This window comes from Mustela putorius, unplaced genomic scaffold (genome assembly GCF_011764305.1).
Source record: "Mustela putorius furo isolate JIRA1106 unplaced genomic scaffold, ASM1176430v1.1 tig00000083_pilon_pilon_pilon, whole genome shotgun sequence".
In the NCBI taxonomy this organism is placed as follows: Eukaryota; Metazoa; Chordata; class Mammalia; order Carnivora; family Mustelidae; genus Mustela; species Mustela putorius.
The window spans coordinates 585,979-611,409 of NW_025421273.1; positions in this window are offsets into that span (position 1 = coordinate 585,979).

Below are 25,431 nucleotides of genomic sequence, written 5' to 3' on the forward strand. Positions count from 1 at the left end.
CAGCACTGAACCAGAGATATCTACCTTTAAAGATTCATGTGTGTTTGTCAATAAAAGAATTCTATTTCAGTAAGGTTATTGAAAATAGAGTGTAAATATTTAAGTCTTTACTTATTGCTTTAGTACTGACTTTCCAAAGAAAAAACAATTCTCTTTTCATTACCAATAAGTTAAACATATATATGAGTTCACTATATTTTCTTCCAATTTTTCTAAATTAAATTACTATGCAGGCATATAATATATTTGTCTCATCTGCTACACTATAACCCCCTTCACAGATGAGCTTTTAAAATACATTCTAATATGACCTTATTAAATGCAGTTTTATGGTAAACATTATTTTCTTGAAAGAAAACATGCAAATAAAGGAATAAATCAACCTCTTATTGGATGATTCAATTTCTTATTTCCTTTATATTCTTATTCTCATTTTTCACTCACTTCTCATGCAATTTGAATGGCTCTTATTTAAATTAACTTTCAATTTAAAAATCCCTACTTAAAAATTATTTATGCTCACATTCTTTGGCCTTTCAGATTACTTGTTTTCTTTTGGTCTTGGCTCCTTCCCCACCCAGAGTCTGTCTTATTTTTGTCCTTCTTTCATGGTATACATTATATTAAAATAGATGTTGTTTTTTCAAAATAGGTTGCCTCTAAATCTTCAAATTAATTTATATATTATATATAATAAAATCTGTATATATGGATGAAATGCTCTTTGAGTCAAATTATATAAATAACTATGTGCCAGAGGACTATTTCCCTTGAAATCTTTGGCTAAAAAGCAAACATATTAAAAGGAAAATGGCGTGAAGGTATTGTGAATAATTTGGTCTAAGAGACCGCTAGCCCTAAAATATAATCTTTTTTTCACTAGTCAATTAAGGTTTGGCAAATCACTTGATGATTATGACATTCAATTTCCTTAATCTTAGAAATGTGAATTTAAGAAAATTATATCTCTATATAATTGTGTAGATCTATATCTATATTTATCTATCTATCACCTATCTATACACATGTATATCTGAATAATTTTATTTTAACCTACATATTGTATACATATGATATGTACAAAATATCCTTTTTTCAGAAGATTGTGTTATTTATATATTTGAGAGAGAGAGAGGGTGGGGAGGAGCATAGAGATCTTCTTGAATGGCTAAATAAAAGGACTGACCACACTAAGTCCTGATGAGGGTGTGGAAGTACTAGAATTTCATACATTGCTGGTGGGAATGAAAATGGTACAACCACTTTGGAAAAGAGTTTGGCAATCACTTAAAATTTAATCACTATGGGATCCAGTTATTCTACTTCTCTTATTTATAAAGAGAAAAGAATGCATGTGCACACATCCACACACACAGCCTGGGATGTAAGGCAAAACCATTTGCATGAAACATTCAGAAAAGTCTTCACAGGCTATGTGGCAAGATTATTCAAGCTCTATTTCCTACACACGTTTCATATTTGCATCTGATAATTTCTCATATTTCCCCACTGATCACCTGTCCTGTGGCTTAATGTATGCATGAATCACATCATTAATGTTAGGCACACCAGTGATCAAGGGCAAAAATACCTAATTTCTCCCCAAACTACCTAAGAGCATGTGAAGGCAGCTGTCTTTGACCCTTCTTACCCAACTGTAGTTCATTTTACTAGTGAGCACTCTACATTCTGTCCTTGAAAGAGTGACTTTAGTTGTAAAGTATGAGGAAATGATGAATTACTGCTGTTGTCTCCCCAACTTAACCATGTTTTAAAATGAGAACTCGATATGAAATAAAATTAGCATATATAATGTATTTAAGAAATATGCAATGCAAACAATACAAATATTTAACATATTTGAAAAAAGTAAGAACTCTAATCACTGTACATTGTTTCATGCCACCTTCACTGAGAATATGGCAAAATTCACAGTGTAGATTTCTAAAGAATTCGTTTGCAGCTTATTTTGATTAATTACTAATAAAATGCTTTGTTAAAAAACAAAAATCCCAACACAAAAGTTAGATACTGAGACAACAGTCAAAATTGAGGGAATGCCTGACACACTAAAATACACAGGACTCTTTCAATATGTTTCATATCCTGATCATATTTTCATTTTCAAAGTGTTTTGCATTCTCAAATCAGAATTGCATCCTCAAACCTCAAGATTATAACGTTTGTACTCCTTGTCAATTCCAACTACTGCATAAATAAAGAAAATACATTGTGAGATTTTTGAGGACTATAAACAGTGATTAAAAATTGTATGTCAATTATCTATATTTTCTTCTTATTTCCCCTTTCTTCTGCCTTCCCTTATGTAAGAATCTAAGGTTGCCTGAGTAAGAATAAATTACCATAACTTAGTATGTTCAAATTCATTTTTTTTTTCTTCTACAGTTAGGAGAGTAGTAGGGTCTTCAAGTTAATTTAGATCACACACACAAATAATAGTTTTATTAAATGTATATTAAAGTACTTAATACTAATATTTTTAAATGAATAGTTAGAACCTCTAATAATTTGAAGCACATTTATAAACCCTAATAATCTGAAAACTTAGTTAGCAGCAAAAGAATAATTGTGGCAAAGGCATTAACCTTAATTTTGAATTCTGGTAAAATAGAAGGGGCCTGGACTTTTTGAAAACAAAGACATAACTCAGTACAATGATTTTTTATTAATAAATGCTAGAGAGTACGGAATGTTCTAGAGATTACCTTTGATTTGGGTAAATGGAATAAAAAGACATAATTGGTGTGAGAATTGAACATGATAATTTATGGGAAAATATTTTTTGAAAGGGATTGTATGAGTGTAAAGTATCATTAATAATCATCACATGGTTTGTGGTCCTTCATGCAATTAATGATTAGATGCACTCTAAAGACAATGGTAAGTGTTCACTGATATCATTCCTTTATTAAGTTCATGCAAATACTAGTTTGTTATTTAAAATTATAAACCTCTACATGCAAACTCTTTAATAAAATATCCCAACATATATACATACACACACATATATATTTTATATATATATGTATATATATAAAATGTAATTTGTTAAGTTCAAAACACCCCCTTAATTATTCTCTCATAAAGTAGATTTTACTTCTGTCTTCAAGCAAATATTGCTTACTTTCTTTCTGTTTGATAAATTATCAAGGCCACGTTTATAATACTTGAAAGGCTTTTCTCAAACGATTGTCGTTCCTTATTATCTGTTTTTATTATCTTTTTCCTTTCACCTTTCTTATCTTTTTTCCCCTAATATTTTCTGAAACTTACTTCTGTATTCTGTTTTGGTTATTCTATGAATTTTATATTTTATCTCTTTTATGACCCTTATTTACCCTTGACTTCTTTTTCCATCTTCTCTTCCAACAAACTGAAATAGCATTTTTACTGCATATACCTTTGGCAGTACTTTGCTAAAGTTTATTGAATATGATACTCTAGACAGATCTCTTCACCTTTTACAATTAACAAATAAAATAATTTTGAGTAATTACTAGTGATGTAATAAAACACTGTAAGTATAAAATATTAAATATTAGAAATTATAGAATACAAAAAAATGTATTCTGGACTTTTGTTTATATCAAATTATGAATCAGGTTAAGAAGTAATATCCTCATATTTACAGATTCTTCTAACTGGCCACATACCATTATTTCCATTTTCTTCAAGTAATTAACAAAGACCTACCTAAAAATAATCTTTATTAATCTCTATAGAAATATATTTTCTTTTCTTTTTCCTTTTATTCACAAACTATATACTCTCCCACAAAATAAACAAACTTTAAAATGTGTGCATATAAATTATAAAACTTATAAAAGATACAAAAGAGATAATAATTTAAAAGCCCAACTATTTTATATTGACAATATAGATTGGTTCACTGTTTACTTTAATCCCTTTTTTTTTAAAGATTTTATTTATTTATTTATTTGTCAGAGAGAGAGGAGCGAGAGTGAGCACAGGCAGACAGAGTGGCAGGTAGAGGCAGAGGGAGAAGCAGGCTCCCTGCCAAGCAAGGAGCCCAATGTGGGACTCGATCCCAGGACGCTGGGATTATGACCTGGGCTGAAGGCTGCTGCTTAACCAACTGAGCCACCCAGTCATCCCCTTTAATCCCTTTTAAACATAACCGGTAGTACAAGAAGAAGGAGAGCATGCAGGGTAAAACTGCATTTCTTAGCCCTTTTCCTAATTAAGATATTAGGTGGGATTTAGATTCAGTCATCAGAATTTTTTTTTTTTTGAGTTTTTACTTTTTTTTCTTTTTAAGATTTTATTTATTTATTTATTTGACAGAGAGAGAGAACACAAGAAAGCAGAGTGGCAGGCAGAGGGAAAAAGAGAAGCAGGCTCCCTGCAGAGCAAGAAGCCCAACGTGGGACTTGATTCCAGGACCCTGGGATTATGATCTGAGCTGAAAAGCAGCCACTTAACTGACTGAGCCACCCACGCATCCCCAACAATCAGATTTTGAGGAAGGATTACATTCCAAGTATCCTGGAAGTATCTATTTTGAAGATGCTGATTATGGAAGACAAATGTTTGATTTTGGATCCAGCAGCGATTGTGCTGATGTCTTGATCCTAGAGATTGCCTCAAATTTGGCAGTTTCCTCTCCTTGGCAGAGGAGAATTGGTTTTATAAACAGCACCTCATAGTTTTGCAACTTCCTGAGTCAGCAGACAGGACTCTTGGCAGTCCTCTTCTGCAGTGTGGACTGGTAGTTGTTCTAGAGGTTCCACCATCATAGTGATTTCATAAGGTAGTTACAATTTTAAGTAGCTAAGATAGTACTGTTGCTAACAACTAAAAACATTCTGTAATTGAATAATTGATATCAATAATAGCTGTCAGCCACAGATTCTCAAGAAAATCTACCTCAATATCATCAAAGCCATCTATGAAAAACCCACCGCAAATATCATTCTCAATGGAGAAAAACTGAAAGCTTTTCCGCTAAGGTCAGGAACACGGCAAGGATGTCCATTATCACCACTGCTATTCCACATAGTAATAGAGGTCCTAGCCTCAGCAATCAGACAACAAAAGGAAATTAAAGGCATCCAAATCGGCAAAGAAGAAGTCAAATTATCACTCTTCGCAGATGATATGATACTATATGTGGAAAACCCAAAAGACTCCACTCCAAAACTGCTAGAACTTATACAGGAATTCAGTAAAGTGTCAGGATATAAAATCAATGCACAGAAATCAGTTGCATTTCTCTACACCAACAGCAAGACAGAAGAAAGGGAAATTAAGGAGTCAATCCCATTTACAATTGCACCCAAAACCATAAGATACCTAGGAATAAACCTAACCAAAGAGACACAGAATCTATACTCAGAAAACTATAAAGTACTCATGAAAGAAATTGAGAAAGACACAAAGAAATGGAAAAATGTTCCATGCTCCTGGATTGGAAGAATAAATATTGTGAAAATGCCTATGCTACCTAAAGCAATCTACACATTTAATGCAATTCCTATCAAAGTACCATCCATCTTTTTCAAAGAAATGGAACAAATAATTCTAAAATTTATATGGAACCAGAAAAGACCTCGAATAGCCAAAGGGATATTGAAAAAGAAAGCCAACGTTGGTGGCATCACAATTCCGGACTTCAAGCTCTATCACAAAGCTGTCATCATCAAGACAGCATGGTACTGGCACAAAAACAGACCCATAGATCAATGGAACAGAATAGAGAGCCCAGAAATAGACCCTCAACTCTATGGTCAACTAATCTTTGACAAAGAAAATGTGATGATGGGATTTGCTGTTAGGTTTGCAGGTATTAAAGTGAGGGAAAAGTTAGTCCACTAAACCTTCTGTTTAGTTACTTAGAATATCATTGATGGGTACCTACCATTAAGTCCTACAAGGTGTTGAAAGCAAGATTTGGGACCAAATCTTTGCTGCAAAAAAAAAACAATTATTATTATTATTATTAGTGGTTGTACAAGGAATAAAATACTATGGGAAGTCTGGTTTCTTTAATCAGGAAAATCATTTAAGAGAAAAAAAAAACAATGAAATATTGGGAGAAGGGGGTGGGATTATGGACATTGGGGAGGGTATGTGCTTTGGTGAGGGCTGTGAAGTGTGTAAACCTGGTGATTCACAGACCTGTACCCCTGGGGATAAAAATATATGTTTATAAAAAATAAAAAATTAAAAAAAAACAATGAAATATACCAGTTTTAAATTCTTTATCTCCAAGCAAAAACCAGAAGATGTGAGAGCTTTTATGACTAAATGAAAGAATTTTTTTATCTCTTCTAACAATAGTATTGCTGTACCTGAAAATCAAATTCCAAGTCTCATTCTGTGGGCTGGTGAATTATGATGTAGATTTCACTTACCAGGTATCATCAGTGGAAGTCAGAAAAGGTATGGAAATAGATGGATCTCAATATCATAATAATGTCATTGAGGAAATGTAGATGACTCAGAATACTTTGAAATATGCAACCCCCACTAAGGTTCTCCTGCTGGAATAAGCCAACCTTCCTCTCCAGCTGATGAACCATCCAAGATACTAGTTTGCAAGAGCCAGTCAGCCCTTCCTATGTCACTGTTCATTTGTTCCAGATTTAAATTAGAGGCCAGAAATCAAAATAGTATAAAGGGGTAATTATTAAGTTGTACCTTGAATGAAAGGCTTACTTACCACCAAGATGCAAGATTTCATCTATCAGGGGAATAAAGAGAAGAACGTATGTGTGAATGGATTCTGAGGTTTCTAGACCAGGGAATGACAATTTTAGAGCCGACCAATTTCATTGACATGAAAGCATATACTAGACATATTAAAATGGTATCTTGATTTTCAGAGAGCGGTTCTAATGATCAAAGCAGTAGATGAAAAACAAACTCCGTGCTGATTTCAGATAAGGGAGATTAAATTTCCAAAAATTCCTTAATATAAACTGACTACTACCATCACTCCCATTTCAAGGCAGCCCTAAATGACAAGTGAGTAAGGGACTTCAGAGAGTATATTTGGGGTCCTCATTACTAAGAAAGGAAGATTACAATTGGAGGTTTAGATCTATGGCGATTTCTGGGGGTTGGTTAATTGTCTTCATGAATTATCAGATATTTGCATAAATCAATAATAGAAAATGTAGGTAGATATATTCAGAAGAACTTCACAAAAATGCATCCAGGCTATGAAAATGTTTGCTTCCATATGAATGCTTAATATTTTTGTTTCACATTTTGAAGAACATCTCAATAATCAGGTTAACAGTATGATTCTTTGACAGAAATCATATTTCTCCAGGCATCTCAATGCCTGATCAAATGGCTCATGCAATTTTCTGTAGTGACAGGAATAGAGATTATGCACTGAATCAACATTCTGATGATTTTTCTCTCTCATTGGTGATCAGTTTATTACTACTGCTAAGTGTCTAATCTGCTGGCTCTGACAAATGATAAATTCCCCAAATGACATATTTCAAGGAGACTAGACTGTCATTGAGTGCCAAGTCAAGTGCATTGGTCCCTTTCTACCAAGGTGGCTGCACTAATTTTCCTTTGTTCTTTACTTTTATTAGTCTTCCTCACCAACACAATTCTCCTGGAAATGAAAAATACAAACCTTATAAATACTGAACACACCACCCTGATATTCCACACACAATACTGTCCCAAAGATGGGCTTTATTTAATATAGAAAATAAGCTTGTATTCACAGGATTCACTGTTCCAAGAGCCACACAAACCTAGAAACAACTACCATTATGGAATGGTAGCAGAGCCACTTGAAAACTCTGTTACAGTGTCAGCACTCAAAAACATCTTGCAAGTTAACAGTGCCATTCTGAGATATGCTATTTGTTCAAACTAACAGTTAATTTAGAATGCTCTTTCTTTCGATGTCAATGTATATGACTCCCAAACCAAGGAAATGGGAGAGACAGCTTAGTTATTAGACCTGATGGGCTACTTGAATTTTCTTATTGTTTTCTATCTCTACTGCTTTGGACTTCCTTTATTTGGAGGTCTCAGCCCCCAAAAGAGACATAATTGTACGAGGGTGTAAAACAATTGTTATGTTGAAGTTGGCAGCAGTATAGTCATGTGACCATTTTGGAGTCCATATGATCATAACAAAACACGAAGAGAAGGGGTTGGCCTGAGAAATGGATCCTGATAATCAAAGGAAAATGATGATATCATTGCCAAGATGGAAATGGAGGTATATTTTTGGAATTCAATTATTTCTCAAAGTGCTTCTAACTGCTTCCATTATCAATGTCTCCTGATAGATAGTAATGGAGAACACCAGCATAGGACGCATGCAGACCCACCGAGTGCTACAAGGGCAAAGATCTGACTCACCGTAAGTGTTGAAGAATCAGCTTAATAGGCTGGTTGCCGGCAGAGATAATGTGGTAATAGTGGAAGGAAATGAAAACTGGCATAGGTACTCGGCATTTTTTCTTTGCTCTTTTGTATATCTATGCATATTAAATAAGCTTTTCTTTTATTATCTCTCCTGCACCCCTAGGGTTCTTTCTTTTTAATGAGGTGTGATGGTGTTGTTTAAATAAGAATTTAGTGGAGAGGTTTTAAACTTATCACATGAAACTATGACTGAACCAGGAGAGAAATCACTTAAAGGTGAGATACAGTGACTTGTGAGATTTCTGGGTGCCTGTTTTATTTACAGATGATGTAACCACAATACATTATACTTGTTTATTTTTGTTGTTGTTCTTATCAGGAAACTTAAATATGGGGAAAAAGGATATATATGAAATTGAATAAATAAAGGAGTTGACTGTAAAGAAATCATGTGTTGGCTCCTTAATACGGATTCCCAAGCCCTTCCAGAATTCCTTTTCTTACAGAATGAATAAGTTTATAAACCACGTCTCCAAATGACCTTTACAGCTAGTATTTCAGATGTTATTGATCCTTTTCCAATGCTCTTCCATATATCCTTTCCTGTTGATATACATGGAAAAAAAGAAATGATTTTTTAAGGATTATTTTGATGGCAGGGATCATATTCAGGACTGATGTTCTTAAGCTATTCCTGTTGTAGCTATAGTCAGCTTTCTGATATTCTAATCTCCTGAGTATGGTAGAGGTTTTATGCAGTGACTTAGCTATGCAGTGTAGCCTGGAAAATTTTTATTTCTTTAATTCTAAACTTATAAATTCATTTGGACAGTAAAGAGCTGTCTCTGTAATTAATTATAGACTTCTTCCATTTCAACTGCTTTCAAAATTCAACACAATAATTCTTCGTTAAGACTGAAGGAAACCTAATATAACTATCACAGGTGTCAAAAGCCAGAAATAAAAAGTATTTATCATAGCCTAAAGGCAACTCTACTGAAATGAGTAGAAGCATTAGTCTAGCTCTCATGGGACTATATTCATGTCCTCTTGTGTGAAGCATGTGAAGGATTGCAATTGCTCTAAGCTTTAGGAATACTTAGAAATAAAGCATACCATGGGACATTGTAGGTAGTAATAAAATAAATTATGTTAACTTCAGATTCAGAAATTATTGCAAAATTGAAAGCAACAAAGTAAAAATAAATTCTAGAGATATATGGTGGCAAGATACTGTGGATTTCCCTTATTCATTTGTACAGGTAGTAATAAAATAACTGTTTGTAGAATTATATTTAACACATACACAGATTCATTATTAGAAAATACAAAGGGCTTTCTATATTACTAAATTATGTAGCTTTTCAAGAGTTGCTGTCAGTAATTTTTCTGCTTTAAATGGGCCTCTAGGAGCACCTGGGTGGCTCAGTGGGTTAAGCCCTTGCCTTTGGCTCAGATCATGATCTCAGGGTCCTGGGATTGAGCCCCACATCAGGCTCTCTGCTCAGCAGGGAGCCTGCTTCCCCCGCCCCCGCCTGCTGCTCTGCCTGCTCGTGTTCTCTATCAAATAAATAAATAAAGTCTATTAAAAAATTAATAATAATAAATGGGCCTCTACTGGTTGCTGAGCAACTTCCTATAGTGACTTGCCAGTGGTATATCATGTAGAACCTAGTGTGTTATGGAAATGCTATAAGAAATTTTATCTCCATCTTATCCCACACATCATTTCATGTAACCCTATTTTTCTTTCAAACCTCTACTCATATAGCCACCTCCAAAATTTTTCTTTCTCACTTCCTGAGGGCAATTCTGAGTTGGTGCATAATTTCTGAGCTCCTGCGATACCCTTTTTGCATATGCTTTATATATTTACTGTTGATGTGTAATAATTTTTGGTTGGTTTGTTGGTACCACTAAACTATCACGTCTAATGAGCATTTTTTTTTAAAGCTTTTAATCTCATTATCTGGTATGGTCTCCAGCACAGGACTGGTATTAATCAGTGTTTACTGATTTAGTGAGTGATGAATATTGACTGCATATATCTTCATCAGTGACTGATTGAACAAAGCAGCAAATAGTTGAGAACTATCGTTAGATTTTTGCACTCAAATCATCTATTTTGTGCATTATATGAAATATCAATTCATTTGTATTCTAAAGCTCCACCTTGTGAAATGTGACATCATATTATAGTTTAAGTTGCTTTAATCAGGTCAGCATATCACATAATAAACCTCGGTGGCATATGAATTTGATTAGAAGAGGTAGAAGAAAGAAGGTAAAGATGAAAAATGACCTTGGAAGAAGGAAATTGTCATTCTGAAAATTGAGTTAGCAATGGAAGTTGAAATTTAGGAAAGCAATCCATGCACTTAATGTGCATGGCCAATTCAGAGGTAGTCTCCACAGGCGTTTTCTTGTAGTGCATCCAGTTTGCTCGAACGAAATTAGCACAGACTGGGGGCCATATAACCAAGAGACATTTATTTCTCACAGTTCTGGAGCCTGTAAGTCCATGATCAAGATATCTGCATGGTAGGGATGACGGCCCTCTGTGGGTTACAGACTAGTCAGAGTATTTTTACATGGTGGAAGGGGGTTAAAAAGCTCTGGAGTACCTCTTATAAAATCACTAAGCCTATTCATGAGGGCTCAACCTTATGACAAAAACACCTTCTAAAGGTCCATCTCAGTGGGCATTAGGATTTCACTATATGAATTTTGGAGGGACAAAAAATATTCAGATGAGAGCAGGGATTTATACTAGATTAATTTAAAACTACAGTTGAGTTATGGCAACAGAGAAGAAGTATTAAAAAGAAAGAAAGAAAGAAAGAAAGAAAGAAAGAAAGAAAGAAAGAAAGAAAGAATTGTAGAGATCTCTTCAAAATCAGGTCAGGTACATTTCTCAAGGGAAGTTGTCCAAATATAGCAGGACCCAGTCAGAGATGGAAGTGTGACAAGTACTAGCCAGATTTTAAGGAGAAATGTGCCCGCACAAAATAAATAAACTGCCAATGGCCCATCCAAGTTGATGTACTGATTGCCATCTTTTCTTGATATCAAGTACTGATTAAACAATATAAGTAGATGATACACCTATGATACTCTCTTTTTATTAACATGAAGAGTTAATTCCAGTTATCACTATATGTGTGTGATGAAGTTGTTAATCTACTCTCTGTCCTACCATGATAGGTTTAGAAATAAAAATGACTCTGATATTGCAAATGGACGTGGTTAATACTTCAAGTAAAGAGAGATTATAGAATTGTTTAAAAAACCAGAAAAGAGACAAAAGCTTACAGAGTTGCTACTAGCTACAACTTCTGTCTGATTTGACAATTTTAAATTTTGGTTTGTGATATATACCATATAACATTAAGTTGGAAGTACTTAAGTAACCATTTGGAATTATTAAACATCTCCTTATTTGTTTTTTTGATTTGTTTTGTTTTGCTTTTTAAAGATTTTATTTATTTATTTGACAGAGATCATAAGCAGGCAGAGAGGCAGACAGAGAGAAAGAAGGGGAAGCAGGCTCCCTGCTGAGCAGAGAGCCCAATGCGGAGCTTGATCCCAGGACCCTGAGATCATGATCTGAGCCAAAGGCAGAGGCTTTAACCCACTGATCCACCCAGGCGCCCCAACGTCTCCTTATTTGTTATTATCAAATATGTTGCTTGTGTATGAGTAACATTACTTTTTTTTCACTTCTAAAATTTTATGATCATGTTAATTATATAACTGGATATTCTTTAAATTTTTATTTAATCATAGTAATAGCATGAAAATCCAGATTATGGTATTTTTTCTCATAAAGATAGGATATAGATGGAAATAAATTAGTGAAATATAATTAGATAAAAACAGGATATAAGCTATAGTATCTGTCTCTAGATCATTTATTATAATATAAACTGCCACCTGGACATAGAGGAGGGTATGTGATATGGTGAGTACTGTGAAGTGTTTAAGCCTGATTATTCACAAACCTATACCTCTGGGGAAATAATACATTATATGTTAATAAAAATAATTAATAATAAAAAAGGAACTTAAAAACTTTGAACAAATTGGAATAAGGGATTTCATCATTGATTTCAACAAACACGGTTTACTATAGATTCCCTCTGACAACCTGAATCAAATGCATTCCTAAAATAAAACTAATTTCATACACTTAGCCTAATATTTATTTTGATGAATAAGTAAGTAATTTCCTATAGCAATCTTGAAAAATGAGTACCAGATAAGGTTTCAATCCTATCAAGTATCAAGACCTATTTAACCAAAATTTACTTAAAACGTTTATTTTGATCTTGAAATACCTAAACACTACCCATTATTTCTTGCATTGTAACTGACAGAGACTTAGAGAATTAAAAGAATAAACATTTGCCATTGTTCATGAGTCTATAGGTCAAATGGGTGGTTCTTTTTTTTTTTAAATTTTTTTTAATTTAATTTCAAATGGGTGGTTCTATACAGTCTCAGATAATCTGCACTGAGGTCACTAATGTTTTGATGGGTCAGCTCTCTATGTCTATGCTAGGAGAACTTCATTCATATGCATAATGGTTGGCTGTTTCTTTGGCTGTATTAGCTGGTATAGGCTGAGCTATCAGCATTGTCTGATAATCCAGCAAACTAGTACTGGTTTATTCTAATCTGGCCATGGGTCTGAGAGAGTAAGCAGAAGCCCAAAAGACTTTTTGGACCTAGGATGCAAATTGGCACACCAAATGCTCTCTTCCATTCTATTTTCCAAAACAAGTCACAAGGTCAACCTAAATTTAAGAGGAGGAAAATAGACTCCACCGCCATAACAGCTGCAGCTGCAAAGTGACATTGCAAAAGTCTTGTATATACAGCACTGATGAATTGAGGCCACTTTTGAGCAATTGATTATAAAGAATAAGGAGAAAATACATAGCTTGGAAATAGAGCCAAATTTATCAAAGATATTAAACCATAGTGAAAGATGCAATAAAGTATTATTGGAAAAATTAAAAATATATTATTACAATATTAAAGTTTGGAAAATAATTTTGTACAAATATATTACATATAGTATATATATTTAAACATGTCTATATTTATTTCTTCATGCCATAATGACATGACTCACAATATTTTAAATTTTAAGGTGTGAAATATTTATTTAAAATGCACAAAACATTTATTCCATCTTTAAACAACATTGAAAAGAAGAAAATCTAGGCCTAAACCAGTTTGAGCCTCAACAAACCTACTCATCTCAAAATGTGGAAACATTAAAAAAGCTTTCAAAGTTTGAAATAATTTTACAACAGACACAAAATAATTAACTAAGTCTTAATTACAAATTTAATATCCAATTATTTTTGAAAGAGGACGTTACTCTCTCAGGTTGATAATTTTGGTTTGATGTCAAAAAGCTCTTTATAACATATAATTCCATATTCTTCAAGATTTCTCTTTCATTTTAGAAAATTTACACATTTTTTAAACTCTTCATGCTACTCATGGTAACAATTGTTTTTACTTAGAAAACACTGACCATTCAAAGAGTACTATATATATAACAGAATTAAAATAGAAAGGCCTATGGGAATTTTGAGTAAAACTTGCACAATGAGATAAAAATATAAAAGGATTGTGACCAATATATTTCCTATTATTCACAGGATATTAATTTAGAATATAAAATAATGTAGTTGAGTTTGAATTGAGCAATTAATTTGTGCTAGGTATTTTACTAACATGATTACATCTAATTATTTTAACAACATTTTGAATACCATTTTTTAGTAAGATTTTATTTTAGAGCAGTTTTATGTTCAAAGCAAAATGAAGGCCCTGAGATTTTTTATTTACCCTCTGCCCCCACACATGCCTAGGGTCCCCCATTATCAACATTCCCCATTGCAGTGGTTCATTTGTTACAACTATTGAACCTATTACACATCATTATTACCCAAAGTCCACAGTTTACATTAGGATTCACCCTTGGTCTTATATACACTATGGGTTTGGAACAAATGTATGATGACATCTATCTACCACTAGTATCATACAGATTTGATTTCACTACCCTAAAAATCCTCTGTGCCACAATTATTCATCTCTCCTCTCCCAACTCCTGGCAATCACTGGTCTTTTTAGTCTCTCCACAGTTTTGCCTCTTCCAGAATGTCATAGAGTTGGAATTACATTATGTAACCTTTTCAGATTAGTTTCTTTCACTGAATATCATGCATGTAAGGTCCTTCCATGTCTTTTTCATGGCTTGATAGTTCATTTCTTTTTAGTGCTGAATAGGATTTCATTGCATGGATGTACCAGGTTTATCCCTTCACCCTTTGGTTTGGGTAATTATGAAGAAAGTTGTACACTCATGTACAGGATGGTTTCTCTCTCTCTTTCTCTCTCTTTTTTTTTGATATAGGTTTTAATTCATTTGGATAAATGCCAAGGAATATGATTGTTGGTCCAAAACAGAGCATGTTTAATTTTATAAGAAGCAGCCATACTGCCTTCTAAGGTGGTTGTACCATTTTGCATTCTTAGCAGTATTGAAAGAGAGATCTTGTTTCTCCACATATTCACCTGCACGTGGTTTTGTCAGAGCTTTGGATTAGACAGCTCCAATAGGTGTGTAGTGGTATCTTACTGTTGTTTTAATTTGCATCCCACTGGTGACATTAGATGCAAGACTTCTTTTTGTATTGTTATTTGCCATTCATATATCTTCTTTAGTTATCATTACCATTTGAAAATAAAGGATATGAGAAACAAAGACTTAAATAGCTGACTACTAACTCAGCAGGAAAGAGTCCGGACTTAAATCCTAGATAAATCATCTGATTTCAAAGCTCATGCTATTTCTTCTATAGTATAATGTCCTTTCATCCATCTCAACAGTAATATTCCACTATTTAGAGATAATATACATTTGAAAGTCCTTTTCTGAGTTCTATTAAAGAAATTAAATGGTTCCTTTTAGTAGTTTTTCTAAGAATACTATATAAAATATACTTTCTTGTTTGATGCTTTTTCATAATGCAAACATTGGTGGTAACACTTTAGCTCCTTCTAATATGCCATTCACCTAGAAATCTCTTTGCCTCCCTAATTACAGGGATAATATCCCTAAACAACAGCAAATTCTTTGGCTTTAATAATTTAGGATCATAGGAAATATCATACATTCAACCATCATTCAGTTATTTAATAAGTCTTAATGAGGCATTCACTGTTCATGCTTCCTTAATATACAGAGGAGGTAATAAAATCAAATGTGGTAGTTAAAGTGTGAAAAAAATAAGCAATGCTGCAAATAAATGTTAATTGACTTCAAGAAAAATAAAGGCAGGGGCACTTGGGTGGGTTAATCCTCTGCCTTCATCTCAGGTCATGATCTCAAGGTTCTGGGATCGAGCCCCGCATTGGGCTCTCTGCTCAGAGGGAGGTCTCCTTCTCCCTCTATCTCTGCCTGACTCTCTGCCTACTTGTGATCTCTCTCTGTCTGTCAAATAAATAAATGAAATCTTTAAAAAAAGAAAAATAAGGAAAAATAAAGGCAACTATGAACCGACATATTCCTTTTATTCAAATAATAGTTAAAATGTTGAATATGAACTAAATCCAAAAGAGGTTAAAATTACCAAAGGCAGAATGAATAAATTAGTATTGTTAGTGTTGCTTGTTTGTTTTTAAAATGCAACCTAGGTAATTATAAAAAGAAAAAAGCTGAGGCAAGGCAATAAAAGGCATTAGAACTTCATTACTGTGTCTGATTGTGGGGAGAAACAAAGATGTAGGTTGAGGTCACAGTGTCTTCTTGTGTTGTGATAAGCTTTGGTCAAATTTATTACAGAAAACCAAGCTATATAACTATGTGTATTGAAGTGGAAGATTAAGAATAACCCCTAGATGCACATGGGAATCTCCTATGCTCAAATAAGTAGGTTAACAAAAGATTTTTAAAGATTTTCTATGTATGGAGTCAACACTCATATTCACAGATCCTGCCAAACCTGAAAAATCAGGGTCAACTCAATTGTATTTTTTATCTTACATCTCAATCAAGCTTTCTGTTTAAAAAAAATTGTAAAAAAAAAAAAAATTGTAAAAGTTACCCATGTTTTTCTAAGGGGATAAAGCGCAAATTATAAAATTGGATAAACGCAGGGGCTGGAACTATCTCTGCTTGCTCTGCTATACCTTTTCTTCTCTGAGATTATTTGTTTCAAAGAGGTTACATTCTTCTCTGTTCCTCTATTCCATAAATTTAAATTCTGGTGAAAACTATCTAAAATAAGAAACCTATAGTCAATCCAATCAACTAAAGAGAAGGTGAAACTGCTTAGTTGTGAATGTTGCATGAAGAAGCCCTTTACTACCAAACATTTAAATTACAAAATTGCCATTTTCAGTTAAAAAGGAAAATGCTATTTTGATCTCTATCTGCCTGAGTCCTATTTCTGCTTCTTGACAGTTTAGAACTCAGAGAAGATGGATACTATTTATTGTGCTCCTTCCAAATCTACAGATCAAACATGCAAATTATTCACTATCTACTTTGGGTTGTTAGAGATGGAAATTTCTACATAGCCAGAATGTTAGGGAGTACCTAGGAAACTAAACCTGTAAAGGAGGGAAGGAAGCAGGAGTACCCAGAAGTTGAACTGTTATTCAGTACAACATAGGTCTCATCAATATCATGGACAGTTATGCAGTAGGGATGACCCTGAAGAGATTTCCTGAATTATCTCTTTTTACCCCTGCATCTTTCAGTTATTAGATACAGGTATACTCTAGGGAAAAACCTCAACTTTCAGAAAAGGAATTAGTACCTGTGGACTGAAAAGGGAATCATGTGGCCAGCCACAGGATTCATTTCATATAATCAGTTTGCCCCTTCAGGGAACAGCTAGTTTAAGATCCTGGTTGGTCCCTTTTCCTGGGGAAACTCACAAGAGGACGGTTAGCAAGATGAACTATAGTCTCTGCCACTGCAATTAGTCTGGAAGTTGCAACTGACTCATAATCTCCCTTCTCTATTGCCCTCTTAAATCCTTTACATTTAACTAGTAGTTTTAATGGGATAGAAGGTTTACCTTGTTTGATAATCCACACTCCTATTCCTGAGGATTCTTTGGCTCTGATCACCATGCCCTACTCAGGCATGACTGCTACACTTGTCCATTTACATCACAACTGGGCAGAGCATTCCAAAAGATGATCCGAGGAATCATAATGGTGCCAAACATATTCTTACCTGAACTCATTGTGTAGCCTCAATCCTTCCTCCTTGTGATGACCAAGCTCAATTTTCTCCACCAGCCTGATGTCTACCCTCCTTGCCCACAAGGCTCTTGTTACAATTGGTGGTCCTACCTAAACTTTTAAAAAGGATCTTTAAATACTTTCTTATGGTGAACAGGACCTCTAAAACTGCAAAGCCCAGAAAAGTAGGGATGAACTATGTTAGTGATCTTGGGTTACCATAACAAAATACCACAAACTGGGTAGTTTAAACAACAACAGTTTACTTTCTTACAGTTCTAGATGGTGGGAAGAATAAGGTTCTGGCAGGGCTTTGATTCTGGTGAGAACTCTCATCTAGGCTTGTAGATGGCTGCCTTCTCATTTTGTGCTTACATGGCCTTTCTCCAGTGATGCAGGCAAAGAAAGGGAAAGCTAACTATCTGATGTCTTTTTCTTTTATTTTTTTATTTTTTTTTTTTATTTTTTTTTTTAAGATTTTTATTTTTATTTATTTGACAGAGAGAGATCACAAGTAGGCAGAGAGGCAGGCAGAGAGAGAGGAAGGAAGCCAGCTCCCTGCTGAGCAGAGAGCCCGATGTGGGACTCGATCCCAGGACCCTGAGATCATGACCTGAGCCGAAGGCAGCGGCTTAACCCACTGAGCCACCCAGGCGCCCCTGTCTTTTTCTTTTAAAGACACTAATTTTATCACATCAGGTCCCCACCCTAAGGACTTTATTTCATCTTAATTACTTTCTTAAATGCCCTATCTTCAAATACAACCATACCGAGAACTGGGTTTCAGTACATAAATTTTGAGGGAACAGAAACAGATGATCCATAATACTCCCAAAGTTGGTCACTGAGTGTGGTGTTAAGTGTGTTCTTGATCCCACATGAGATAGAGTCCTGTCTGTTCCAATGTAACAAAACCTCTGTATATCCTCTGATAGTAGTGCTTTCTAAGACTCCATGGGCAAAAAAAAGTCAATAGAATATATGTGGATTCTGATCAAGATGAACTGCTTCCCCTTCTGGAATAGAAGAAAATATAATCAATTTACCACCAAGTGCTTGTGTGATCTCCTTGGGCCACTGTGTCCAATCAGGGACTCAGCTGCTGGTAAGCAGGACATTTGGCAGTGAAAATAGCTACCAGCTTTGTAAGAGGACGCACATGTGGGGTCCATGGAAAACCTCCATCTTGATCCAGGGTCACCATTATTTTTATTTGTCCTATGCCAATACTGGAATGGTCACTCAACAAAACTGATCTACAAGCTACCTTCACTGGGATCTGGTAAGGCATCTGCCTTCAGCCAAGGCAAGCAAAGAGAGTCTGATCCATTAAGCTTTAGCAGGTAATACCCCTGGCATCTAGCAAAAATGTAGCTCAGTCCTGAAGGAGAGGTGAGTGTTTCTGGTGACACACCATATCATCCAGTATCATTTGTGAGTATTATTTACATGTAACTTTTTGATTGACCACATAATTCATTCTATGCAAAGCTTTCAAGCTGGGTATAAATTTAAAGATTTTCTAATTTTGATTAATCTAGTTTTCTACTAAAAATGGTAGAATTGCTAAAATTTGAGAATAGTACCTGTACAGTTTAATTCTTTTTTTAAAAAAAGGTATTTGTACATTTTCATGATATGTGTATGTTCCTCAAAGTACTAGCCAATCCTATGGCACTTCTTAATATTATAATCTTAATTATATGGTGTGCTCTACTTTATATAATTAATACTTTATAGGATAGTTGTTTGAATCAGTGTGCGAATGAATATGTAAATGAAAATGATTTCTAATGTATATTCAAACATCATTCAAATGATAAATGCATACATTCTTATTTATTTAAATATATATTTAAATTCACATGGAATACTAAATCCAATAATTGAGTCCTGACCATTTTGTTATCCAAACCTAACGCTAAACTCACTTCAATTGTGTGGCAATATGAGAACGTTTTATTTATTTATTTTTTTCCTTCTGTTCTCATTCTGCTTTCCTTAGTTTCTCCCTTTCTTCCTTATTCTCACCCTTTCTTTATTCCTTCCTTTTTAAGTTTTAAATGTTCATTTTGCAATTATTTGCTCCTGTCTTAACAAATTCCTTAAGCCTTTTCCCATAATAGCTAGCTTAAATGGGCTGCGATATATTTGTTAAAAGTCTGATGTGTCCTGTACCCAATTCTGTATTAAATTTAGAAAAATTTATAGGAAAATTTATAGAAAAAATTATAGAAAATTTATAGGAAAGTATATAAGAATTGTCTTTGAAAAGAAAGAAAAAAAAACAAGAAAGAATGGCCTTTGTATAGAAAATTAATTAAAATCTATTATGATAAGCAATAATTGCAGAGATTTTAGGTTCTTTGGACACCTGGAAAAAGGTCTGAAGCCTGAACTGTAATTGAGAGCAGGGTGGGAGAACCAGTCAGTTTCATCTAATTAAGAACATGGGAGGATTTGGCGTTTTTCAGCTGGTTGACTGATTAGTCATTTGGTTGTTTAGCTGCTTGTTTTCTGGCTAACACGCACTAGAAGAAGACAGAGAAGACACAAGAAGGTTGAGAGAACAAACAACATATAGCAACATGGTGGGAGGGCAAGAGTTGATTTGAGCAAAACACTGAATAAATTTTTAAGAACAGATGTATGTACTATTCAACTTTGCATGTAGCTGAGAGGCAGAGTGATAATATAAAGAAGCAGTCAATATTAAGTTATTTGAGGGGCTCCTGGATGGCCCAGTGGATTAAGGCTCAGACTCTTGGTTTTGGTTTAGGTCATGATCTCAGAGTCTTGGGATCCAGCCCTGCATCAAGTTCCCTGCACAGTGGGGGATCTGCTTCCCCTCTCTCTCTCCCTCTGCCCCTCTCCCTGCTCCTGCTCTCTCTCTTTCTCTCTCTCTCTCTCTAAAATACTAAATAAATATTTAAAGAAATTTAAAGTATTTGATTTGTAAAATGATTTTTGAAAATTAAAAAAGTAGGTTTGGGAAAAACAAAACATCAAGTTTATTAAAAAATTAAAACAAATATTGATAATATTATTTTTTCCTAGAGAATAAAATAAAATCACTTGTACTGAGAATAGGGAAAAGTGAGGAAAGACTATTGATTGGTGTAGGTGGAGCCAACATGCAATGTCCAAAGCATTTTTAATGTAAAACAAAATTAAAATTTTTTTTTTAATTTTTGCTGATTCAGGCTACCACCACTGGGTAATTCCTTTTATAAATTTACTACACATTATCATTAGCATTATTTGATTTGTAAAGTTTGCTGTAGTCTGGATATGTGTTGATTTAATATCTCTAAAACTGCCCTGCTACAAAGTTACTTAAAGTGTTAAATACATGTAACATTCTTTTAAATGTAGATGCCATCTCATGATAAAATCAGTGAAAAATCTCATGGTTGAAAATTGAAAAATTTCATTTCTTTCATAGAGGATTAACTACAATAGGAATTGCCTCCTACCACAAATATAATATTCAGAAAACTTGATTAAATGTAGGAAACAACTGTCTTCAGAATGAACAATGTGTAGCCGAAGCCCCTTGCCTCGAGAAGGGAAGCTGCCCAAGGACAGTTTGGAAGCAGTAGCCAGAGGACTTGGAACCCCAACAGCCCTGTAGTCTCTCTGAGTTGAAAAGACAAAGATCCTGTTTTGATAAAGACTAGAAGCTAGGAGGATATGCTGGACACAGTCCCAGAAAGGAGACGACTAACCACAGAATAAGCTCCAGAGATCTGAGGAGGAGGCTGCTTGCATTTTAAGTATTATCCTATTATTATCCTATTATCCTATTATCCATAAAACTAGGACTTGAAATTCCCCAAGATCAAGGGAAAAACCACCCATGAATAGTAAGTTAAATTTTCTCAGAATGTGTGGGGCTAGGAAGAGTTTCTGTTCCCAGCAGCAAGAAACAAGAAACCTCATAAAGACAGGGCATTGAGTAGACACCCACAAATGACAATGCCCTAGTATGGGAGCTAGGTTAGACCTGGGTAAAGAGTACTCTAGGCATGTCCTCTGCCCATTTCTTGATTGGATTATTTGTTCTTTGGGTGTTGAGTTTGCTAAGTTCTTTATAGATTCTGGACACTAGTCCTTCATCTGATATGTCGTTTGCAAATATCTTCTCTCATTCTGTCAGTTGAAATCTTGCCATTTGCGACAACATGGATGGAACGAGAGCGTATCATGCTTAGCGAAATAAGTCAAGCAGAGAAAGACAACTATCATATGATCTCCCTGATATGAGTAAGTGGTGATGCAACATGGGGGCTTAAGTGGGTAGAAGAAGAATCAATGAAACAAGATGGAATTGGGAGGGAGACAAACCACAAGAGACTCTTAAACTCACAAAACAAACTGAGGGTTGCTGGGGGGAGGGGGGTTGGGAGAGGGGGTGGGATTATTGACATTGGGGAGGGTATGTGCTTTGGTGAGTGCTGTGAAGTGTGTAAACCTGGTGATTCACAGACCTGTACCCCTGGGGATAAAAATATATGTTTATAAAAAATAAAAAATTAAAAATAAAAATAAAAATAAAAATAAATTAAAAAAAAAAAAGAGTACTCTAGGCACATCTGAACAACCTGAAAAGTAAGTCTCTAAAGGATAAAACTGATCTTCATTAATTTATGTTATGTGCAAGAACAAAGTCCATACTTTGTGAATATAACACTCAAAACATAAAGTCTTACGATGTATAACATGTAAACAAAAGTAATCAGCAAGCAAAGATGAAGGAAAATATCAAATATAAACAGATAAAAAATTAGTAGCAATTACAGAGAAGACAAAATAGGCAGGAGAAGACCTTAAAACTTCTATTATAAATACTATTATTATGCTCAGGGATCTAAAGGGAAATTTGAACATAATGAGGTGAGAAATAAAAGATAAGAAAAGACATAGATGGAACTTCTATATATAAAAAATAAAGTAACTTATTTAAAAAATGAACTTGGGGAGCCTGGGTGGCTCAGTCAGTTAAGTGTCTGACTCTTGGTTTCTAATCAGGCCCTGATCTCAGGGTCATGATATTGAGCCCATGTCAGGCTCCATGCTGGGCATGCAACCTGCTTAAGATTTTCTCTTTCTCTCCCTTCTCCCAAAAATGAACAGAAAACATTAACAGAAAAAAATAGATATTTCAGAAGGAAGTGTCAATGTGTTTGAGGACATACCAATAGACACTATCCAAGGCTGAGAACAAAGAAAATAGACGTTTAGTGACCTGGGGATACACACAAATAACTGGAATTCCAGAATAAAGATGAGGAGGTGGAGAAAAAACTTTAAAGAAATAACAACCATAAATTTTCCATATAAAGTGGATACTATAAAATCCCAAATACAAAAAAATTAAAATAACTTCAGTAGAATAGACATAAAATGTACCACAAGTTTAGTCAACGGCTGAAAACAATAAAAAGAATCTACTAGGCAGTCAGAAACCCAAACTAAAACCCAACATTATGTATGAAGGAAGAAGAGATAAGAAGTACATACTCAGAGTTCTATTCCCAGTTAAAAAAAAAATTTTTTTTTTTTTTTCAGAAAAGAAGGTAAATAAAATAGTTTAGAGAAATGAAACCTGGGGGAATTATTTATTAGTTGACCTGTGCTACCACAAAGTTTTAAAAAGTCCTTTAAACAAACAAACAAAATTCCAGTGGAAATTTGTATACACATGATTGAATGAAGAATGTCATGAATGGCAAATATATGGGTCTACCCAAGATATGGTCTTCTTTATTTTTAATATATTTAAGATGTAACTTTTATTGTGGGCTTTATGGCATATATGGAAGTAAGATGAGGCCAAAAACAGGATGAAAGGTTAAGTGATTTGCCTAAACATAAGTAGCCTAAACCAAAACTATTGAATATACATGTAATTGGAGCTATTTTTACATTATATTTTAAATTTTATTTAATATTATTTCAACATGTAATCAAAAAAAATTCTCAATGACATATTTTACATTTTATTCTACATCACTGAAGTACGGAGTGCATTTTACACTTAGAGCACATGTCTCAGAAATTAATTCAGCAACATTTCCAAGCTCAACAGACACATGTAGCTAATGGCTACCATACCAAAGAGTGCAAATATAAACACACTAATTAAAATACCTACATGTCATAGTAATGATAAGAGAAAAGACCAAACAGCAACAAAAAATGGCATCGTGAATATGAATGGGATTGTCAGATAAAAAGAAAATAAAAAGACCAAACTACATGTTGCACAAAGAAAGTGATTTTCATATATACAGATACAGATAAAGTAAAAGTAAAGTTGGGAAAAAAGGTACCAGGCAAAAATCAACCAAGAATGTTAGTATTAGGTAAACTAGATTTCAGAACAAGACACATTACTGGGGATACTGTGGAACATTTCATAATAACAAAGGATTCAATCCATCCAGAATAACTAAGGAACTAATTTTTCTGAGTATCTAATAACAGAACCTCAAATAATAATGAAGCAAAAACCAGTGGAAACTTCTAAAGCTATTGTACACTTGTTACAAGATATTTACAATGTGTGTGGTGCATAAGCATCAAATTTTCTCCATGGAGTTTATTTCTATTACTATGTTATTTGGTAGGAATAGATGAAAGAAAAAAATGGAAGAATGAAAGAAAGTACAATCCTAACATATATTATCATAAACTGTATGTAGCAATTGATGATATGAAAATAAATGATGTCCTCAGGAATTTTTAAAAAATCATTCCATAAATAATAAATACTAATGATAAACAATTTAAAAATTAATACATGAGAAATGGTAAAATATGTATACTGAAATTATTGATTTATTGAAGATACTTACTGAAGTTATGATTCTCAGAACTTATGTAGTGAATATAGAAATGAGTATAAACATAGATATTGACATGTGCAGTATATGTGGGAATTTATCACCATTCATTGTCTCAGATATTACAAGCACGATTTATTTTGAAAGTGGCATAAGGACTTCCTCAAATGGCTTCTTACTTACAGATATATTAGGTACACTACAGGCTTGCATCAGTAACTTAAATGAAAATAATCAAACTTGATAACTTAAGAGCAAGGTAAAGCATAAATATGTGATTGCAAGTTACTGCACTCTATTTTTTCTTAAGATGATAAGAATTCTTATAAATTATAATTCATTGATTTTGATTTATCAACCTCTTTGTTCATATTGTTTAGAAGTGAAGTAACAACTTCACTGACTGCCTAAATGAATCATTTTAAGTTATCTAATAAGTTTGTTATAGCTATGTTATATGTATTTTGAATATAACAATGTAAAATACTTATAAAAATGAATTACGAACTCACCATTGAAATATTTAATATCTGAATTGAAACCCTAAAATTGCTAGTATATTTTAATGAAATGCAGGCATAAATTGGTTGGTAGAAAATTGTATTAGAAGACAGAAATACTCTGTGCCAACCTCTAGGCTCGGTGTGATAATAAATTATCTCATTACAGTCTCAAAATAAACTCTTGAAGGATATTTATCAATGCCCATTTTACAAGTGAGTATACTGATGCTGAGAGGATTTAGGTAGCTTATACGGAATCACACTTCTTTTTCCTAAGAGGGATTCTTATTTATTTCAACTCTACCGTGTAATCTTCAGTCAGGGTAAGGAAAGAAAACCCGGGGTGCCTGGGTGGCTCAGTGGGTTAAAGCCTCTACCTCAGGTCTTGCATGATCCCATGGTCCTGGAGTTAA